This window comes from Camarhynchus parvulus, chromosome 11 (genome assembly GCF_901933205.1).
Source record: "Camarhynchus parvulus chromosome 11, STF_HiC, whole genome shotgun sequence".
NCBI lineage: Eukaryota > Metazoa > Chordata > Aves > Passeriformes > Thraupidae > Camarhynchus > Camarhynchus parvulus.
The window spans coordinates 1,681,915-1,702,887 of record NC_044581.1 but is presented as its reverse complement, the minus strand read 5'-3'; the positions used below and the strand labels follow the sequence as shown (position 1 = coordinate 1,702,887).

The 20,973-nt window shown below is 51.2% G+C and overlaps 1 protein-coding gene across 2 annotated transcripts in view; it reads left to right on the top strand.

The window, feature by feature from the left end:
- Positions 1-20,973, top strand: part of ZNF469 (zinc finger protein 469) — a 173,248-nt gene that overhangs the window by 75,012 nt on the left and 77,263 nt on the right. For both annotated transcript variants that reach the window (XM_030955952.1, XM_030955950.1), the window contains exon 4: positions 19,536-19,643. The gene's annotated coding sequence lies outside the window, so the exon portion shown is untranslated. The remainder of the gene's footprint in view (positions 1-19,535; positions 19,644-20,973) is intronic.

Here is a 20,973-nt window from a genome sequence, read left to right as displayed (position 1 = left end):
ACAGAAATGTGGGAAGAGGGCTCCTAAACCTCCCACGGAGCCTGAGTGAGGGCTGGGTTTGCAGAGCAGCAGTAGCTGCAGGGAGGATGGAATCTGTCTGTCTCTGTGGCATTCTCTGCTCCTGGAGCTGGGGATGGAGAGGCCTGGGCAGCCAAGGACGAGCGTGCTCCTCTCTCTCTCTGTGAATTTTAAAGGATTTGCTACTGGAAGTGTGGAAAACGGCTTTGACTGGAGCTGGAATTCTTCACAGAGCTGCTCAGGGCCCTGTCTGGAATTAAGAAACTCGTGGGTTTTTTCTTTTGTTGAAGAATTAACTCAAAGTCGGAGGGTTTTCCCCTTTCCTTCGGCCCTGTTGTAGCTGGAGTCTCCAATGCTTTCCCTGCTGATATTCCCTGACTTCTCCTGCCTCACTCCTGGTGCTCCAGGTCTCTGCCCCGGTTCTGTGCATGTTTCAGAACCATAAACATGATGGATCCCTGTTTTTTAGCGAGCTGTTGAATTATTTATGGATCTGCTGGGATGCGGGAGCTGCCAGCTACCGGCACGCAGCCAGCAGGGACCGGAGCCAAACTGGGAAAGGGAAAAGCCTTCCACACTCTAAGCTGAACTCGGGGAACGTTGGGGGTGGGATCCTCAGGTCCTCCAGAAGGTCTGGAGCGTCCCTCAGGAGCAGCATCCTGCTCTGAATCCGTGGAAATGCCAGCGGTGGGGAGGGCTGGCCCCGAGTGCGGCGGAATTCCACACGCTGTGCAGTGAGATGGATTTATTTCCTGACCTTTTAAAATCCCGGGAAAGGGCTCGCTGTCTGGGCTGAAGCGTTTTCCAGCTGTTCCCTGTCTGGGGGTGCCACAAGCCAAGGCTGAGGTTTCTGAGGAGGAGCTGTGAGACTTCCAATGTCAGGGTGACATGCGCGGAGCACGCCCGGAGCTCCAGGACAGCTGGGATGTGGGATGTGGGAATTGGGATTTGGGATTTGGGGCTGGGCGAGGAGCAGGAGGGCTGGGAAAGCCACATGTGGATGTGGGAGGTCTGTGCTGGGGACTGGGCAGCGTGGATGGGATCCAGGCTGGAGGAGCAGGAGGATGAGGGATCTGGAGCATGTTCCTCTGGCAGGGCGCTGTGGGACACCAGGCAGAGCAGCTGCTCCTCCTCATCCTCCCTGTCCCGATGGGATCAGCTCTTTGGGATCAGCCCTTTGGGATCAGCCCTTTGGGATCCCTGTCCTTACAGGCTCAGCTCTTTGGGATCAGCTCTTTGGGATCCCTCTCCCGACAGGATCACCCCTTTAGGATCAGCCCTTTGGGATCCCTGTCCTCACAGGCTCAGCTCTTTGGGATCAGCTCTTTGGGATCCCTGTCCTCACAAGATCAGTTCTTTGGGATCCCTCTCCCCACAGGCTCAGCCCTTTGGGATCACTCACAGCAGGAATACCACTCACTGTTGGCTGGTTTTCTTGGAGATCTCCTTGAAGACCTTTTGGGAGAGCAGCTTTGTTCGGCCCCCAGGCGGAGGTGGGAGGATATTTGGGAATGTGCTCCCAGACCATTCTAAGGGATGGTGTCAAACAGGGTTCAGAGGGCTGTCAACTCCTGCCTGCTCCAGGCTTTGCAGTGAGTCCATGACCACCCAGGGGTTTTGGGGCTGGAGCAAACCTGGGTGAAGTCAAAACACACTGAGACAAATTTAAGGTGCAATCCACCTCAAAGACATGAAAGGTGGGCACAGGTGGGGTTTGCAGAGGTGATTTTCCAGCCAAACCCGGAGCCAGGAGCCAATGGATGCAGGAATAGCCTTGGAAAGGAGGCTGGGAATGGGAGTTGTAGGTAGGGCTGCATTCCGGGTGCATTACAGGGAGAAAAGTGCATTTCTGAGCTGAGCTCAGCCCCTGCCAAGGGACACGGGGCCGCTTCCAGATGCCTGCCCTGAACCTCCAAACAGTCCCACATTGTTGGGCCCGTGAGTCACCCTTGTGTCAACACCAGGACAAGCCAAGCATATTATTCCTTGGGAGGGAAAGGGCTGGAGAAGACAATTCCTGCTTTTTTACATTCCCGTTTCACCTCCAGGTCTGGCATCCAGGAGCCAGCGGTGCCTTTGCTCAGCAGCAGAACCGTGGGGTTGTGTGAGGGAAAGGGAACCACCTCAGAGCTGGGCTGGGGACAGAGCTGCCTTCCTAAAATACCCTCTGATGTCACAGCTCCTGGGTGTGGATTTTTGGAAGAGGGCGAGAACAGACTGGGACTTCTGCTGGGAAAAAAATAAACAGAGAGGAGAAGTCTCCCATTGATTTGGTCTCCCGAGGAATTAGGCAGGAATTTGCTTCACATCCCTGCATATTTTTCTCCTTACCTCTCCTGAGGTTGAGGGAGGAATTTAAAGCTTCCCAAAAACTCAGCCCAATTTTTTTTGAGGAACCCAAGGAAGAGCCAGACTGACGGTGGGAATCCCAATGGGCAGAGGTTTATTGGAAACTCTGGGCGGCTTTAAGGGCTGGGAGAAAATTCAAAATTAAAATAAATAAAATCCAGTGCAGGTTGGGGGCTGGCAGTGGTGGCAGAGCAGGAAAACTTTGGACATGATCCACCTGGAAAACATGGCGTGATGCACCCCTGCAGCAGGACTGAGGGCAACAATCATGGAATGGTTTGGGTTGGAAGGGACCTTAGGGATCATCCAGTTCTGTCCATGGGCAAGGACACCTGCCACCATCCCAGGCTGCTCCAACCTGGCCTTGGACACTTCCAGGGATGGGGCAGCCACTTTTTCTCCTCTCCCAGGGAACAATTCCTTCCCAGTGTCCCACCTCCCCCTGCCCTCTGGCACTGGGAAGCCATTCGCTGTGTCCTGGCGCTCCATGTTCTTGTCACCCTCTCCAGCTCTCTTGGAGAGAGGCACTGGAGGGGCTCCAAGGTCTCCCTGGAGTCTCCAGACAGGTTGATCCCTGCTCTGTGCACAAACCTCATCCTGCTCTGGTGTTTACCTGGGAGAAGTGAGAGTTTCCCTGCATTTCCAGTGAGGAACTCCGAGCTCCTTCCCCCATGGACTCCCCGTGGAAAAACGCTCCTGACTCCAGCGTGGAGCAAGCACAATGCTTGGCCCATGGGACACATGGAAAAAACCCTTCCCATGGGGCTGTGGGGGCTCAGGGATGTGCTGGATTGGAGCCTCCTCCTGCTCCTTTTGGAAGCAAAGTTCTCCATGTGTGCTCAAGGGAGGGGTTCAGAGGATGCTGGGATGAGATGGAAGCAGGATGGGCCATTCCAGGTTGTGGGTTATGCCCTGCTGGGGTTGGGCAGCAGATCTGATGGGACACCTCCAGCATTCCAAACCCCATGGAGCACATCCCTGCTCCAGGTCCGGCATCGCTCCTGCCCTGGGATTCTCCCAAGGTGCTGCTGTGCTCCGTGGGAGCATCCACGGAGCAAATCCCACTGTTCCTGCTGGGAAACATCAGGAGATGGTGCTGGAAGAGCTGACAGCTCCTTCCTCATCCAAGGGTGGCCCCGCAAAACCAGGATGAGCACGGCACCAGTTCCTTTGGCAGCATCCAAGGGAATGGGGAATGTCCTCCTGAGGGAGGTGAGCTCAGGGCTCCAACACCAACAGGAGAGGACACAGGGAGGGTGTTTCAGGGAAGCTGGAATGGCTCTGGGGTTCAGGCTGGTGGCGTCTGGATGGGAGGGAATCCATGCCAAGGGTGGGTGGGGAGGGTAAAGCCGTGGTGGCATTAGGAAATTCCATTAAAATTCATATTTTCTCCTGACCTTTCAGTTTCTGGAAATGCAGACACAATAAACAAACGTGGAAGGGAGGAGCTGGTGCTGGAATATGGGGCTGGAGCAGAGTGGAAAGTGGAAAGCAAACACGGAAGCAATTAAGGGCACAATGAAGGGAATTAAGCACCGTGCACTTCATTCCGGAGTTATTTATACTCCGAGGCAGAACTAAAAATAAACATAGGATTTCCACAAGGAAAACAAGCTCAGTTCCCTCTTTTAAACAACTTTATGGAGCTGTGATGCTTATGGATGGAGAAATTCCTTGGATCTCCTTCTACATGTCCCAGTTTTTGCCTGCAGCAGGGATTTTATAGCTGGGACTCTGGGATTGCAGAGCTCTGGGAAGGCTCTGCTGAGGCTCCTGCAGCATTCCAGAGCAGGGCAATCGCTGCTTTCCAAGTGGAAGCTCCACTCTGGAGCTCCTGGATACCACCAGGCTCTAAAGATTGAAGAATCATCCTTGTGATCTTTGGCTTGGGGGCAGGACAGTGGTGGGATCGACCCAAACCTCCTGGAGGAGGTTCCAGGGTGGCAAAGAGCAGCTCCCAGTGGGGTTTGGATCCCCTGGGTTGGTGGAGGGAATCTGGGAAGAGCAGGGTTTTCCCTGGGATACCTGCAGTGTGGGGTCTGAGCCACCTCAGGGGTCTCCTCCTCCAGGCCTTCGGTGCTCGTCTGGGTTTGCTGAATTGGGATTTTGTGGGGGGAAAAGTGGGATTTGGAGGTTGTGGATACCCACAGAAATTTGGGCTTTTGAAGTGCACAGAGATGTGTGAGGGGATCCAGGTGGATTTACATCCTTGTGGAATTATCCTGGATGGGATAACATTGATCCTTCCGCTGTGAGTCCTTCTCATGGGTGCTCCTGGCATGAGGCAGAATCCCTCAGAGCAGGCAGGAATCCTGGAATGGTCTGGGTTGGAAGGGACCTTTGGAGGTCCCTTTGATGAGCAGGGACACCTTCCTGAGGATCCTGCACCGTTCCCATCTCCCTGTAAACACCGGGGTGTGTTCCTATTGGAAACCTTTCCCAGTCCTGGTTTTCCAACCTCTGGAGTCACAGAAAGGTGGTCCAAGGTGCTTTTCCCATTCCTTATTCCCACTTTGTCTGTAGGCACTGCCTGTATCCGTGCTGGGATGGGGACTGTCACCGTAATCTGGGATCATTCATGGATCCAACTCCAGCTGTTAATTAAACCCCTTTTTTGGAAGCGAGGAGAATTCCCTCCTGGCATGAAGGGCTGGCACTGGTCTGTCCTTTTGGATAATTCCCTTTGATGGAGAGCTTGGGATCTCCTCCCTGCTGAGGGAAAGTGGGGGTGACAGTGCTGTGCATATTCCTTCCTTCTGCTCCAGGATTGCCCAGGATCCTTTTGGATCATCCAAAATCCGCGTTACTTGCGGGAATTGTTAATTTGCATAAAGCTTTGGGAGATGTTACGGAAGGGCTCATTAATGGTGGACATTGTTATTAATTCCCTCAAATTTGGGTTGTTGTTGTTTTGTCTGAGGGCAGGATTGTGATTGCCAGTGATCCCGGGAGGAGCACAGTTCATGGAGCTGTGGTTGGGCTGGATGTGCTCAGGAACATGTGGGGAGAGTGGATGGGAGGGGGATTTGCCTCGTTTGCCAATTAGTGAAATGTCTCTGTGGATGTTTCTGGAATGTTTATGCTTTTGCTCTTCCTAGTTCAGATGAAGGATGGGAAACATCCTGGGCCAGTTGCTTCAGAGCCGTTAGAAAGGAGTGGAAATGAGGGGGGATAAAAAGATCAAGTGTGTCAAGTGCTACTTGTTCTAAATCCTTCACTCCTCGAGTATCCAGGCCCTGGATACTTAATGCAGGCACTTCAGTCTCTTATTTAGAGAGAATTAATAAATAAATATTTCTTTATTTATTTATTGTCTTCAAAAATTCATAAATATTTATGATATGCTATACAATAATTCAAAAATTCTTATTGATTTATTTATTTATTGCCTTAAAAATTCATAAATATTTATTTATTATATGATATATATAATAATTCAAAATTCGTATTTATTTATTTATTACCTTCCTGCTGCTTTTCTCCGGCTGCCACTTTAAGGACAGAGATGTCCCCAGGAAAGGAAAAAAAAAAATAAAAACTCTTGCTTAGCAAGTTAAGGGAGGTGGGATTCCAAATCCCAGGTCAACTTCTTATCCCTCTGGACCAGTTCAGCTCCTGGCAACTCCTGTTGGGATTCCCCTGGTTCTGTGGTACCCAAATTGTGTTCCAGGCCTCTCTCCTACTTGAAGGTTTTGGTGTGGGGTTCACTGAGTTTGAGGTCCCCTTGTTCCAGGAAGGTGGGATCCTTCCTGGGGATGGCCCAAGATCTGTCCCTTGATCCACAGCCTCCATTGGTGATTCCCAATGTCCCTGTCCCGTGGCAGCTCCCTGGAACCAGCACTGGATTCCCTTGGACTCACTCAGTTCTCCCTCCTTGAAACCCCCCTGAATTTCCACCCAAATGTATTTTGGTTTTTTCTCCTCTTCTGCACTGTTGGATTGTCTCGTTTGGGCTGCGAAAAACTCCAGATTATCTCCAGCTAAGGAGTAAAATGGGCAGAATTCTTCCCTGTTAGGGTGCTGAGGCCCTGGCACAGGCATCCAGAGCAGCTGTGGCTGCCCCTGGATCCCTGGAAGTGTCCAAGGCCAGGCTGGACTGGGCTTGGAGCAGCCTGGGACAGTGGAAGGTGTCAGGGTTGGAAGTGGATGATCTTTAAGGCCCTTCCAACCCAAACCATGATTCCATGATTCCATAAATCATAGCTAAAAAGCCCCTGAGATGCTGAGGAGGGCTGGGAGCTGTGCTGGCCCTGGACAATGGGAAAATGAGCCCATTTTCCTTGGATTTCCTTTGGTTTTGTCCCAAACATGAATTCACTGAGACTTTTCAGGAATGTGACACTGCCATGGAGCTGACTCCTTGCTTAGACTGTGGTGGTGATGCACAGGGATGTGGAACAGATTTATTCCTTCCCTCTGGAGCTTGCTGTTGCATCTTTCCTCAGCTGTGATCTTTTCCTTCTGGTCTTTGCCTCAGTCCTTCCCTCGCCAGCCACATCCCTGCCCTCTGCTCCACATTTTTTAGGGCTGGAAAAGCCCGAAGAGGTGATTTATTGTCCTGTACAGACAGGATTGCGTCTCATTACCTCCCACTTGGAAGTGATTTTTCCACTTGATGTCCTGGAGCTGTTGCACAACCCCTCTGGCAGAGGCATGGTGCTGGGCAGGGACAAGGGATGTGCTGGGAATTCCTGCTGGGAGCAGCCTCTGGAGCCTCCTGAGGACCAGAATGGGTTTTGTGGGAAAAGAGGGGAAAAAGGGGCTCGGTTAGGGTTGGTTATTCCTGTACCACGAGGATTTTGGGGGTTGCTGACACCATGTTCCCCTGTAAAGTGTGTCCTTTGGGGACAGAGGAGGGAAAATCCATAGGGAATGAGGCACCATTTGTGGGGGAATGCCATCCCAACCAAGCTAAGCCTGAGCCTGAGACCATATTCCACAATTCCCTCCATGGGCTGGCGTCACAGTCACCAGTTGGGCCTGTCAGGAATGATTTAAACCCAACCCAAACATTGGCAGGATCCAAAAGTGTGACAGGAACCACGGGAAAAGGCAGGGAAGGGATGCTCTGCCTCTGGCAAGCCCTGCTCCTTGCTGGCTCCTGCTTTGCATTAAGCTGGGACTTACAAAACCAAACAAACAACTCTCCCTGCTGAGGGGAGCAGAGAGGAGGGCTGTGCCTCAGTCGGGGTTTTCAGGGATCACAGTCCGTGGCTCAGCCAAGCTGCTCCAACGGGGTTTGTGTGAAATGTTCTTTTCATCCCGTGCAGGAGCCACGGATGTGCAGGGAGCTCATCACACCACGCTGGGTTTGTGCCTTTTTAAAAATTACATCTCATTTTTTAGAGGTTAATGTTTTCGGGGTTTGGGAGGGAAGAATTCTTACGATGGTTAGAACTGCTTCTTCCTTGGAAATTCTCCCAAATCCCACTCAGAAATACATGTGGGAGAATCCAATGGTTGAAAGCAAAGCAAGCCATTTGTAGCAATCCAAGATGAATTTGTAACATTTTTTTAATGAGCTGAAAATTTGGAGGGCAATGATTTCCATTCACTCAACATTTTTGAAAGGATGATTTCAAGAGGTTGTCAACAAATAGTAGCTCTTGTCTTGGTCCTGCATTCCCAATGGGAATTTCCAGTCCCGAAAGTCTGAGATGTGATTCAGCCCAAGCTTTAATTTTCTGGTGCTTTTTGTGTTTAATACGAGGCGTTTCTGGAGTCCCACCACAATTGTTCTCCCATTAGCAGTGAAACCCAACTCCTCCTCTGAGACAGCCAAAGGTGGGGGTGTGGGATTGGGAATGGGTGTGGGATTGGGAATGGGTGTGGGATTGGGAATGGGTGTGGGAGTGGGTGTGGGATTGGGAATGGGTGTGGGATTGGGAACAGATGTAGGATGAGGATTGGTTGTGGGACAGGGAATGAGTGTGGGACTGGGAACGGGTGTGGGACTGGGAATGGGTGTGGGATCAGGAATGGATTTGGGATTGGGAATGGGTGTGGGATTGGCAATGGATTTGGGATTAGGAATGGATGTGGGATTGGGAATGGATGTGGATTGGGAATGGAGTGGATTGGGGGTTTGGGGTGAAATTTGATTAGGAATGGATGGGGATTGGGAATGGATTTGGGATTGGGAAGGTGAATGGGTTGGTAGGATGATGGTGTGGGTTGGATTTGGGATGGATGGATGTGGGAGGATGTGATTTAGGAATGGATGTGGGATTGGGAATGGATGTGGGATTGGGAATGGATTTGGGACTGGGAATGGATATGTGTGGGATTGGCAATGGATTTGGGATTAGGAATGGATGTGGGATTGGCAATGGATTTGGGACTGGGAATGGATGTGGGATTGGCAATGGGTGTGGTGCTGGTTGTTGGTGGTGTGAGCTCAGGCTGGACTGAGTTTGCTCCCACCTCAAGTGACACTGAGGGACGTCAGGAAGAGTCATGGAGCCAAACCAGTTTGTAGATCACGCAGATTTTGGGATTTGGGAAGGGAATGAAGATGGGAGTGCTGTCTCCATCTCCATCCCAGGGTTTTGGTGCCTCCCCAGTGGGATGAGCTGAGTGTGGCCAGCCCAGGTTTGCAGCTCTCCAGGATCAACTCCAGCTCATAAATCTCGGGCTCAGCAGGGATCACTTGTGCCATGAACTAATCAGGGGCAGGTTCAAATCCCACAAACACCCTCCTCCTCATTAGGGACCCCTCAGGATCCCGAGGAGGTGCTGAAATTCCTCATTAACAGGGAGCAGGGCCTCGGGGCTGTGCTGCAGCCCAAGGGGGAGTAATTCCTGCCACTCCTTTGTGCTCTACTAATGACTTAAATGGCAATTAGCAATTAGCCGGGCCAGTGCTGTGTCCATGGCCAGGATCACAAAGCCAAGGCCTGGAGATGAATTGGTATTTGCCATGGGAATGAGGAATTTGCAAGGTTTGTGTGAGGAAGGGCTTCTTTACCTTCTCTTCACCTGCCCTGCTGCTGTGTTGATTTAGCGCTGCTCTCCTCCTTTTTTCCAAAATCCCCTTCCCTCCTCCCTTTTGGGTACATTCTCTTCCACTTATTCCGTGTTGTCCTCAAGGCTCTCAGTGCTGCAGCCCTGGGTTTTAAAGGATTTGGGTGGAAACACAGTCAGGTCTCATTTTTCAGCAGAAAACGTGTTTTGTGCCCAGTGGTGTCACTGTGGGACGTGGAGGTGCCAGGCAGGAATTCCTGGTGCAGGAATTAGGCTGAGGCAGCTCCTCTGGGCCCAGCCTTCTGCCCAGGCTTGTCCTGCTGAGCACACTCAGGGTTTCTGCAGGGAGCAGAAAGCTCCAGCAGCATTCCTGGGATGCCACGCAGGAGGGATGTGCGGAGGGCAGAGCCTCTGTGTTTGCCCAGGTTGTGGCAGTGGGAACAACGCAACAAATTCCTTTAAAAAATGGGATTGTGGAGGGGTAAAACGTGCAGCTGGAGCCCCTTCCAGATGTGTGAAGAGGAGAGGCATGCAAATGCCTTAAAATATCATTTAAATACCATTTAAATACCATTTAACCACCATTAAATACCATTTAAATTCCATTTGTTCCCCAGTGCTGGGGTTCACCCCAAAAGACCCTTTAACACTTCCACCCAGATGCGTTTGGGTGCTGATGGGTCCCCACTCATTTGCTTTAAAAGCCAAAACTCGCTCACAGCTGCTTGAAAAATCAAGAAGGACATTTTGTAGCAGCAATAATAACCTTGAAGGAAGGAATCCCTGGTGGGTTTTCCCAAACTTTGCTGCTTAATGAACCAACTGATTGAGCCTGTGGGGTTGAAATAATCCTTCCAAGGGCCTTGGAGCCGTCCCATTAAGTCAGGGGAAAGATTTTACAGCCCAATTTTCGTTAATGAACCCAGACTTTGTTGTCAGAGGGAGAACTGGGGCTTTCTCCGAACCGACTTCAGGTGCAGGTGAAGAATTTTAATTTCTCGCCCTGCATTTTCAGCTGACACCTCATCATCAGTAAAAGTTGTAATGTTTCTTTCTCTTCTTTCCTTATGGACTGAGGGACAATGGAGAGGTTTGTAGGAGGAAAATCCCCTGAGTCCTGTTAAATGCAAAGATAACTCCTCCTTCAGCTCAGGAAATCCCTCAGCTGCTGACTTTTTCAGGCTGGGGGAGGAAAAAAAATCACAGTGTGTTTATGGTATTCTTAAAGCCTTCCTTAAAATCCGCCTTTGGCCACTTCCAGGGACAAAAATCTGAGCTGGAGGGACCTTGGAAAGTCATTATCACCCTTGGTGTCGTCAGGGGGCTGCTGTGTGTAATTGATGCTGTGGAAGTGTTGAGGGATGGCTGCACAGAGGGGGCTTTGTTGTCGTCATCCTCGCCCTGCTTTTCTTCCCACCTTTCCTCGGCTGCTCCCTGGCTTTTCCTCCGGCTGTGGTTGCTCCAGCCTTTCTCCAGAGGTCAGTCTTGGCTGGCTTTTGTGGGTTTGCTCTCCCACCTTGCACTCCTGAGGGTGGAATTTCTTTCCCCCTGGATGCCGGAGCAGGGTCAGCTCCATCCAGATGGAGCACTGCGAATCTTCCCCACCTTTCCAGAGGAAGGGTCTCCTATCTGTGTGCCCTTTAATGTTGCTGATCCTCTCCCAAATCCAAGGAGAAGGAATTCAGGGAATAATTTTGTGTGGAAGGAGCTGACACATATCAGGGACCCCACAGATCTGAGTGGGGGCAAAGCGCTGGTGGGATTTGAGTTCCTCGAAAATTCAAAAGCTCTGGATCCACTTCAACCCTTGGAATACCTGCAGATCTACTTCACTCCTCACCAGAGATCCCTCTCAAAGTCCAAATTAGGGTCTGAGTTCAAAATCCTTCCCTTGTAAGACAAAACTCCCCTTTCCTTCGGTGGGAGCAGGATTCCCAGCCCTGCCAAAGCCTGTTTGACCTTGGAGCAGCCAGGGGATGAGGAAAGCTGCTCCACAGTGACCCAGACAGGCTGTGGGTGAAGCCTGTGAGGAGAGAGCCCCTCGGGAGGAGGCAGCATCATCCTCATTTCCACCAAAGCCATTTGGCTCCCAATTGCCAAAGCAGCGCCAAGCCCCAGTGACCTTTCAGCCTCCTCGCTGTGCTCCGAAGATTTACAGTGGAAAAAAGCTCTCTTCTTGTGAGGGAATCTTGCTCCTTGCTCCCAGGAGAGCCTCCAGCCGTGGTGACTCAGCCCTTGAGCATCCCGGCTTCCCGGATCCCTCCGGCAGCTCCGGGAGAATCCTGTGCTGGCCCGGCTGATGTCACCTCCTGCTCTGGCTTCCCTCAGCCCTCCAAACTGCCCAGAGCTCACAGCTTTGATCTCAGCTCTCCGTCACCACTGCTGGCTCAGGCCCCCACTGGCTTCTGCTGGAATGATGACATTTTAAAGTTCACTTTGGAATGACAGAGGTCCCAAAGTCCCGGAGGAGTGGAGGTGAAGCTTGCTGGAAGTTGGGATCTGGCTTTGCAGAAGATCCAAGGCACTGCCTGCCTGTTTCAGGCAGAGCTGCAAGGCACAGCCGGCATTTGGAATGGGAATTTTCATTTCCAAAGATTCTCTGCAAGGTATCTGCAGGGCAAACCCTTGGAGGAGGAATTCTGGACTTTGGGGGAAGTGGAAAAATGAATACACTGAAGTTGTGAAGGAGACTGCTGCTCCTCAGTAAAAGAGGAGCTGGAAAACAAACTGGAAGGTGGGTCTGAGTCCTGAAGGGGAGTTTGGGACAGATTTCCAGCACCTCAGTGAGGTGCTGATTTTAGTTGGGATGAATGGATTGCCAGGTGGCTGCCACGGACTGGATGGATCCTAGTGGGGACCAGTGCCCTGGGAATCAGGGAAGTGTTGATTATCCCTGGTTGCTCCATGCCAGCAGAATTGTTGGGACCTTTAGGGTGGAAATCTGCACCAGCAGAGCCCGTGGGAGCAGGGCTGGGCTTTTCCTTCCCACCAAATCTCTCCTTGGTTTGTGCTGTGCCTGTTCAGCCCAGAGGAATTCCAGCCCTGGAGGATGGAGTTCTCTGGGCCCTGCTGTTAATGAGGCCACCGTGCTGATCAAACCTCAGCCTGGAACCTTATCCCAGACAAATCGCTCTCTCCCTCTGCCCTGACCCAGTGCACAGACCAGAGAAAGTCCTCCAGGCTCATTTTTTGGGATTCAAGCAGAGGTGGAGCAGGGCTGGTGCCAGAGATTGCACAACTCTGCCCGATTCCAACCAGCTCCAGACAGAGCAGGGGAGGCCTGGTGAGGGCTCGTTAGGGATAATGAATAATTAGGTGTGAAATTTTCAGGAATGGCAACTCCAGGGCTGCAGGGGAGTGTGGGAATGAGGGGAGGAGTGGAGAGGAATCCCATTTAGCACCAGTTCAATCTGCAGGCTGGGTTTTCTGTAGGAAACTGGCAGTGCTGGCATAAGGAAAACAGGTGACCTGGGAAATGCTTGGATTTCCTTCCCTTCCCCTGCAGCTCTGATCTGCCAGCTCAGCTCCGAGGAGAGGAGTCACATCCAGCACTTCCAGCCAGGAACTGGAGCCCAAATCCCTGGGCTTTGCTAACAGCTCAGTGTTGTGTCCCATTCTGGGCCACCCATGAACCTCAGGGAAGCCCAAAATGCCAGCAAACCTCCATGTCCCGCTCTTCCAGAGGCATCCAGAGGTGGCTACAAGCTGCAGCTTGTGGTGGTCCCAGCTTGTGGTGGAGCCTCCCTCTCTGGAGATGTTCCAGAACCATCTGGACACAGCCCAGTGCTCTGGGGTGACCCAGCTGGAGCAGACAGGTTGGAGCAGGTGAACCCAGCATGGTCCTTTCCAAACTGGCCATCCTGGGATGCTGTGACGTAGGTTGTGATGGTGGAGGAGTTTTCTGGGAAGGATGGAGACAGGCTGATCCAGGATAATCTGTCCATGGCTGTCAGGGCTGGAAGGAGCATTGATATCTCAGCAGATACCTGGGAATTATCCCAACAATTCCCTCTACTCAGATAAGAGATTTCAGCCTGCTGCTTCCTAAACCAGCATCCAGGGATGCTGCTGCTCCACGGGGCTCCTTCCATGGCTTCTGTCAGCCACAAGTTGAGGGAAAAACCCGAAAATTCCTCTTCAATGGAAATCTCCCCAGTCTCCAAATTATTTTTGTTGCCTGCACTCATCAGATAACTGCAGGGGTCAAAGAGGTTTCATGTTTTGTTGTTGTTTTTCAGTTTTGGGACTTTTTCCCTACAATTTATGAAGTCCCTAAAGCCAGTGAATTCGAAATTGCTGAGTGAGGGAATTGTTTAGAGCAGCTCCTTGGAGGGACTCTTGTTTTACGTAGAAAATGTGTTGATTTGGGCAGGTGCCAATCAGGAAATTCCAAAAAGCTGGAGATGGCCCCATTACAAACAATTTAACCAACCTCAGATGTCCCTTTGCTATCAGAATAGGGAGCACATGGTCCTGGAAATAATGAGATAATTAACAAATGCTCAGAAATTAAACCCTCTGGCTGCCTCTGGGTAACACTGAATCCAGTGGCTCCACCTGAAATCTCCCATTTTCCCCCATTTGCCCTGAAATGGGCATTTTCCCTGCCAAGATCCGAGGTTGGGTTTTGCATCTCGTGTGTGTCACACTTGGATCCTGCACTTTCCTCCTGAGGAAAGGCTGGATGAGAGGCTGAGGCAAACCAGGGATGGTCTGAGGCACAAGGAGGTGGCAGGAGGAGGGATGGGGTTGGAAAATTGGGAGAAACAAGTGCCCATCCAAGGAGAGCTGCACTTCCCTCTTCTCTTACCTGATCCCTGTCCTGCTGCTTCATTCCTGGAGCCTAAAAGCCCAGGGAAGAAGGAATTAAAGCAGGAAAATCTCAGGAAAACTCACAGCCCTCACAGCAGGGAGCCTGGAGTTGGGTTTTCCATCTCTCCTTTGGTATTCCAGGACTCATGACCCCATTTAAGGAGCAGACTGCTGGGAGCTCTCGTGGGTTGTAGAGAAATCAGGCCACTTGTCCCCGTGCCAAAGGATGGATCCAGGAGTCCCACTCTGGCCATCCAGCTATGGGAATGTTGTCCCAGTTTTTCATCCTTGTGTCTGGGCTTCCATTCCTGGGGCTGGGATCAACACATGGATGCTGGACATGTGTGTTTTTGTGCTAGGGGGAGGAGGAGGGAGAGCCGTGTCCAAAGGAGATGCCTTCAAAGCCATGAGGATTGGGAAAGGTCTTTTACCACCTTCCAGGGTGGCGGGAGGGATTGGAGATGTCAGGGATGTTCCCTATCCCATGGCTTGGTGCCAAGGTCTTGGGCTGGAATTATCTGGAGGGGATTCCTAAAGCATTCTGCACTGCAGGATCTCCACCCTTGGAGCACCCATGGTTTTGGAGCATCGATTGGGAGCCCTGCACTCCCTGAGCCTGGGAGGGAGCAGTGAGCTGTGCACTTAGACATCCTCATCCCTCTCCTCCTGGAGCTCCAGCATCACTGTTCAACCTCCAGCATTTTGGGGAGTTTGGAGCCATTTTTAGCTGCCAGGGGGAAGGGAGGGAGGGAGAGAGAAATTCCAGGAGGTTGGAGTGGCATCCCCGACACAATGGGAACTTTTCTTAGCAATTTTCCACTGTGCTGCAAATGGCAAAGATCATGGATATATTTGCGTGTCTCAGACTGTCCTGGGGAGTTAACTTTCCCTCTGTTGGGGTAATCATTTTCACATCACAATAATTTCAGCGTTGGGAGCGGATAAAAAAATCTCCAGCTGAGGAGAGATCTTTGTTCTTACCTGGTATTCAACCTCAGAAAAAAAAAAACCACAAAAAAACAGGTTTAAGGAACCTGATCTGTGTGGGATCAAGAGGAGGTGGCAGGTGGGCACGAGGTTGATTGCACTGCTCAGCCCATTGGAACCACGTGCATTCCTGGCTGCAGTGACAATAAGGAATTTTTTGCTCTGGGATAAGTCAGGATTGGACCAGACTTAGGCTTGGCTCTGAGGAGGACATGCAGCTCTTGACAGCCTGAAAGCAATTAGCCCAAGAAGACAAAGCAGAACCACTGGGAGTTGCTGCAGCTTCCAGGACCATTGGATCAGGCTCTCCCTGACTCCAGGCCATGGCCCTGGTGGGGTTTTCCCCCCAAATTTGAGATTCTGCCCAGTGCTTGCTGCAGGGGGGATTGTGTGATCTGGATGGAGCTGCCATGGGCGTCTTCCCCACTGTGGGACCTGGCTGAGGGCAGGATGGAGGCTCAGAGGGTTCTGCCTCTCCTTGTCTTCACAGGAGGTGGGGTTTACCCCTTCTCCCAGGGAACAAGAGCTTTGTGAAGGTGGTCAAGCTCCAGGATGAGCTTCCTTGGGCTTGTAAACTGAACGGGAGTAGTTTTAGATGGAATATTGGGAAACTATTCCATCTGAATTCCTGGAACATTTCCAGAGAAGGAAAATCCTTCCCTGGGAGGGTGAGCACAGGGTGCCCAGAGCAGCTGTGGCTGCCCCTGGATCCTTGGAAGTGTCCAAGGCCAGGCTGGACAGGGCTTGGAGCGCCCTGGGATAGGGGATAGCATCCCTGCCCATGGATCAGAGTTGGAACAAGATGATCTTTTAGATCTTTTTCCAGCCCAAACCATTCCATGATTCCATGATTCAGTACAGAGCAGGTGCTGTATGAATAAGACACCTCCCTGCACTCTGCTGGTCCCAAGCCCCATCCCTGCTGCACAAGCCCAAGGGAACAGACACCTTCCCAACAGCAGGAAGGTGGGAATGGCGCTGGGGCTGCAGAGCAGCTGTTTGTCCATTCCCAGAAAAACCCTTCGCGTTCATCACATCTGGACAGCAAATGGGCCCTCCTGGGGGAGCCCAGGTTTGGCCTTTGCTCCTCCTGTTGAGGAACAAATCGAAGACAAACGTGGAACATTTGCTCTGGGAGCCTCCTGTCAGCGCCAGGAGAGGCCGGGGGCTGGCCTGGCCTGGCTGTCCTGCTCCTGTCACGGATTTAGGGAGGTGTGGATGGAAATGCACGGCCTGGAGTCCATTCCTTGTGTTTGCCTGGGGCTGGGGAAGGCAGAGCCTCTCTTTGAAGCAGGGGAGTTGAGGATGTTGTTTTAGATCTGTGATTTTTGGTGTTAGTGGAACTGTGAGTCCCACCCCGTGCCAGGACAGTGTTGGAAGGATGTTGAAGGACCCTGCTCCTTCATGGCATGGTCACCACTGGGATCTGCCAGGGGTCCTTGGGTTGCAGAGATGATGGAGATTGATCAAATTGCGCAATTAATGGCATTTATTAAATAATTGGATGCTTTATCCTCCTTTTGCCTTGCACCCACAGGGCTGATGCTGAGCTCTGCACGGACTCTTGCACAGACCTGGATCCAGCATTTTCTTTGGATTATGGATTTGGACCAGCCAGCTTCACTTTTTGGGGTTGACCCATGGTTTTCTTCCAGTTCCCATCAGACAGGCCTGTGGGCCTTTCCTTTTGTGCCAAAAAATGGAACTTGGACAGTCAACCAAAACAACCCCATCCCTCCATCCCATGCCACTCCTGGAAAATCAAGGAATGTCTCTTCTCCTTTTGTTATTATTTGTGCCATGACTTTGGTTTAGAACACAAAGCCTGGTCTGCATCCTGCTGCTCCAATGCTGTCCTAGATTTTGGCAGCAGATCTGGTGGCAGTCAGGCCCAAGCTGCTGGGTTTAGTTAGGCCAGGCTCAGTGGCAGATCCCTGGGATGCCCAGTCCCTGCCTCCTTCCCTCCTTCCTTCGGTCATCAGTGAAGCCATTGAGAGAACCCTTTAATAAATAAACAACAAAAAAGCATTTTTGGGCAGACAGTGGGATGGAAAATGACTCATAGGAAAACAGGGATAAAGTCCACTCTAGGATTAGGCATTCCATGTGTCGAGTTTCTGCTGGGGCTCCAGGAATGCTGTGGTTTCTCTCTCAGGATGATGCCAGTGTGGAATGATGTCACTGTGGAGTATTTGGTCAGGAGCAGCTGATGGGGTCTGGTGGTTGCTCACAAATATAGGTCTTTCAGAATTTGGAAAATCCGTGGCCAGTGCTTTTTGGGAGGCTCCAGGCAATTATTGTCATCAGTGTTTCCAGCCTGGCTCAATGCCATGAAAACTGCTGGAGTCATGCTTGCTCTCCTCCTTCATTTTTGTAGGAGCTACTTTTTTCTCTTGGGATTGGGTGCAAGCAAACTGGGTCAGGATCCTTTGTGTTGGTTTGGTCCTACCAAAGGATGGATCCAGTCCTGGAGGATCCAGTCCTGGGAGGAACGTGAATGATGTTATTTGGAACAAAGAGGAAAATCCTTAAGGGATGGAGGAAAAGCAGGAGAAATATCCTGCACAGTTGAGGTTGGAGACCCAGTGGGTGGTGATCAGCGAAAAAGTTTTGAGAGAAGAAACCTGAACCCATCAGCCCTTGATCCTCCTCTGTGAATTTTAATGGGAAAAGGGACAATTCCAGGGACACTTGTTCCAGAGACTCTTCTGCAGAGCTAAGGAGATTCCTGAGGGGAATGGTGCCCAGTTTCCCTTTCCTTATCCCCTGTGATCCTTGTTTTCAGCACCATAATCCCCAAACCCACTGCTGTATCCATTTTTTTAGGAGGTGCTTCCTTCCCATAATTTATGTGAACTGATCATTACAAAGGGAGAATTCAAAAATCCTCTTACATTTCCGTTTCCATCCTCTGTGCGCCAAAATTTCTGCATTGTGATGATCCTAACTCTAGGAATTCCTTGATCTGTTAGGTGGTTTGATCACTTCTCCCTCCCTGGCTGATGCCTCATGTAAAATATAGATATAAACCCACAGAATGTATTTATAAATAAAATAATTTATAAATTAAATTTATAAATAAATTATTGGAGGATGCTGGAATAGTTTGGGATGGAAAGAACCTTAAATCTCATCCCACCCCTGCCACGGGAAGGGACAATTTCCACTATCCCAGCTTGCAGAATTGTTGCTGTTAGCACATAAATGTGGGTTGGTGGGAAAAGGAGGGGAGAGCCCCCAGCTGGGTTCATTTCCAGAGGCTCCCGGTGGTGGGATGAGCTGCTGCATTCCAGGGATGGGGCAGCACCCAGGTGCTGCGGGAATAACACAGGAATAATGCAGGAATAATGCAGGAATAATAATGGCCCAAGGACAGCATCAGCTGGGGAAAGCCCTTCTGGCCACATCCCATCATGGGAATGGCATGTGCCATTCCTTCCATCCAGTCACTCTTCATGGGCTCGTTGACCTGGAACTGAGCTCCTGGAGAAGCTGGGATTCCAGCCTGTCCAGCCCCAGGCAGGGAGCACTGAGGCTCCAGGGCAAGGGCCAGACGTGTCGGGGGAGCCAGCTTGCCATTCCCATGGATGTTTTCTAGGGGATTAAGGAGGGAATGATGGCTCTCCAGGCCTGTCTCAAGGTTGAGGAATTACCTGGAGGGCCTGCTGGAATCCACTTTTGGATGGCTGGAGATTTTTTCCGATCTGCAGTGACAGGAGGCGAGTCCAGCGGGCTGGAAGTGGCCCCAGAGCTGTCAGAGGAATGATGGCAGCTCCTTGTGGCTCCATGGAAAGATGATCCTCCCATGGGCAGCCTGGGGACAGGGGACACCCAGCCCCTGCATCAGACTCGGCCTCCACCACTTGAGTTTGGGGAGGAACAGAGGGAGAAGAGGAATTAGTGAAAATTCTGCCTTTCCTGAGGTTCAGTGCTGCCTGATCTCTGGGAAATGCCCATGTTTAGCACAGGAAGATGGTTTGGAGCGGGACCATTTGGGTCTCCACCCCTTAGGTCACCCCCATGAGTCTGGAGGAGCCTCTCCTCCCTCGGGCCTGGCTGGGAACTGGAACAATGGGAAGTGTTTGGGGAAGGAACTGGAATGTGGGGGGCTCTGAGGAGCCCTAATTCCATCCACAGCACCATCCCAGACCTGCAACTTCCTGGGAAAGCCTTCCCAGCCCCATTCCTGGAGGACAGGGATCAGTTCCACTGTCACAAGGGATTCTTGCTCTGCCTTGCAGCCTTTTCTCCTCACATTGCTCAGGTGTTTGCCTTGTTGCTGTCCCATTGCTGATATCCCCGGATAAAGAGAAAAGTGGGAAAACAGAGGAGCAGCAACACAGATCTTCCTGTTTGCTAAAAAAAAAAAAAAAGACTTAATAGTTTTTTTTAAATTTATCCCAAAGGTCTCCAGGGGCAGATGAGGGGCTGGGACTGGAGCAGGAGCCTGGATTAACACTGAGGCCATCCTAGACAGCTCTGATCCCCACTGGAGCACAGATCCAGCAAGGAAGGTAAGGAAACACTCCTTACTTTTTGATTGGTAAATCAAATAACACGGTGGAGAAAGCTTTCCATGTTATGGGCTTTGCTTATGTGCTTTTGCTGGCTGCTCCCTGGTTTCTTGCATCCATGAGGATGGAGCCATCCTTTCCCAATGGATCTGTAGGGTGGTGTGTCCTTAGGATGTGATGCTTTTTATAGGGTGAGCCCAAATTATCCTGCGCCTTCCCAAAGGAACCTGTGAAATCCAACGCTCAAATCCCACATCTGGGAAGCAGGGAATATCTCAGGTGGAATCTTGGCCACTGAGGGTGGATGTGTGACTCTGTTTTTGTGTTTTCCTGGGTGCTCTGGGAGAGAGCAGAGCTCAAGGTCCTGTGCATGGGACACTCTCTGTGGTTTTGGGTGGAAGGATGTGTTTGCAGCCCAAAATCTGACCTCATTTTTCCTTGTGCTGTATCATTCCCAACCCAACATCCCAGACCTGCCTGGTTTCCAAATCCAGGGTTTTATGGCAGTTCTTTCCTGCAGGAAAATTAAACTTGGAGGGGGGGAAATAAAATCATTTTAGAAATTGAGCAACACTGAGCAACCTGCAAGTAACGTGTGCTCCTCCTCGAGGTGTGCCAGGGGAGATTTAGGTTGGATTTTAGGGAAAATCTCTGCCTGGAATGAGCTGTCCAACCCTGGCAGTGGTAGAACCCCCATCCCTGAAGGGATTTGAGAACAGGACGTGGCACTTGGGGACACGGTCAGTGGAGCACTGAGGGAATGATGGGTTGGACTCAATCTTAGAGGGCTGTTCCAATTTAAATGATTCCATGATTTTAAGAAAATACGGGAGAGAGATGGCGATTAATGAAAAATCCTGTGCTGTGCAGAGGTTTTGGACCTGGGCAGGTCTTGTGGGCAACCCCAAAAAAACCCCAGACCCGGGGTGTGTTTGGGAACAGGCAACAACAGCCACGAAAAAGAACCATTTCCCTTTCCAGCTCCTCGGGAGTTGGAACTGGTGTGGAAAAAGATGTTGTGAGTTACTGGTGATGAATGAGCCTCTAACAGCCCCATTAATCAACGCTAATCATCGGGGTTGTTTGGGGAGGGGAATTTGTCGGTGCCGGGGTTGATTCCTGTATGGAACAAACCCCTCGATGGGGATCTGGACAGGAATCCTGTGCCTGATGTTTTCTTGACCGTCTGGTGACTCAGGAAAATCAGGAGGGCCCAGCAGAGCTTTTGCTGGCGTGGGGAGCTCCGGGGACTCCTTCCAAAAGCAGCTCCAGAGGCGGATTCACATCCCTCTTGGTCCTTGGGGGGATTTTTCCCGGGATTTTTAGCTCT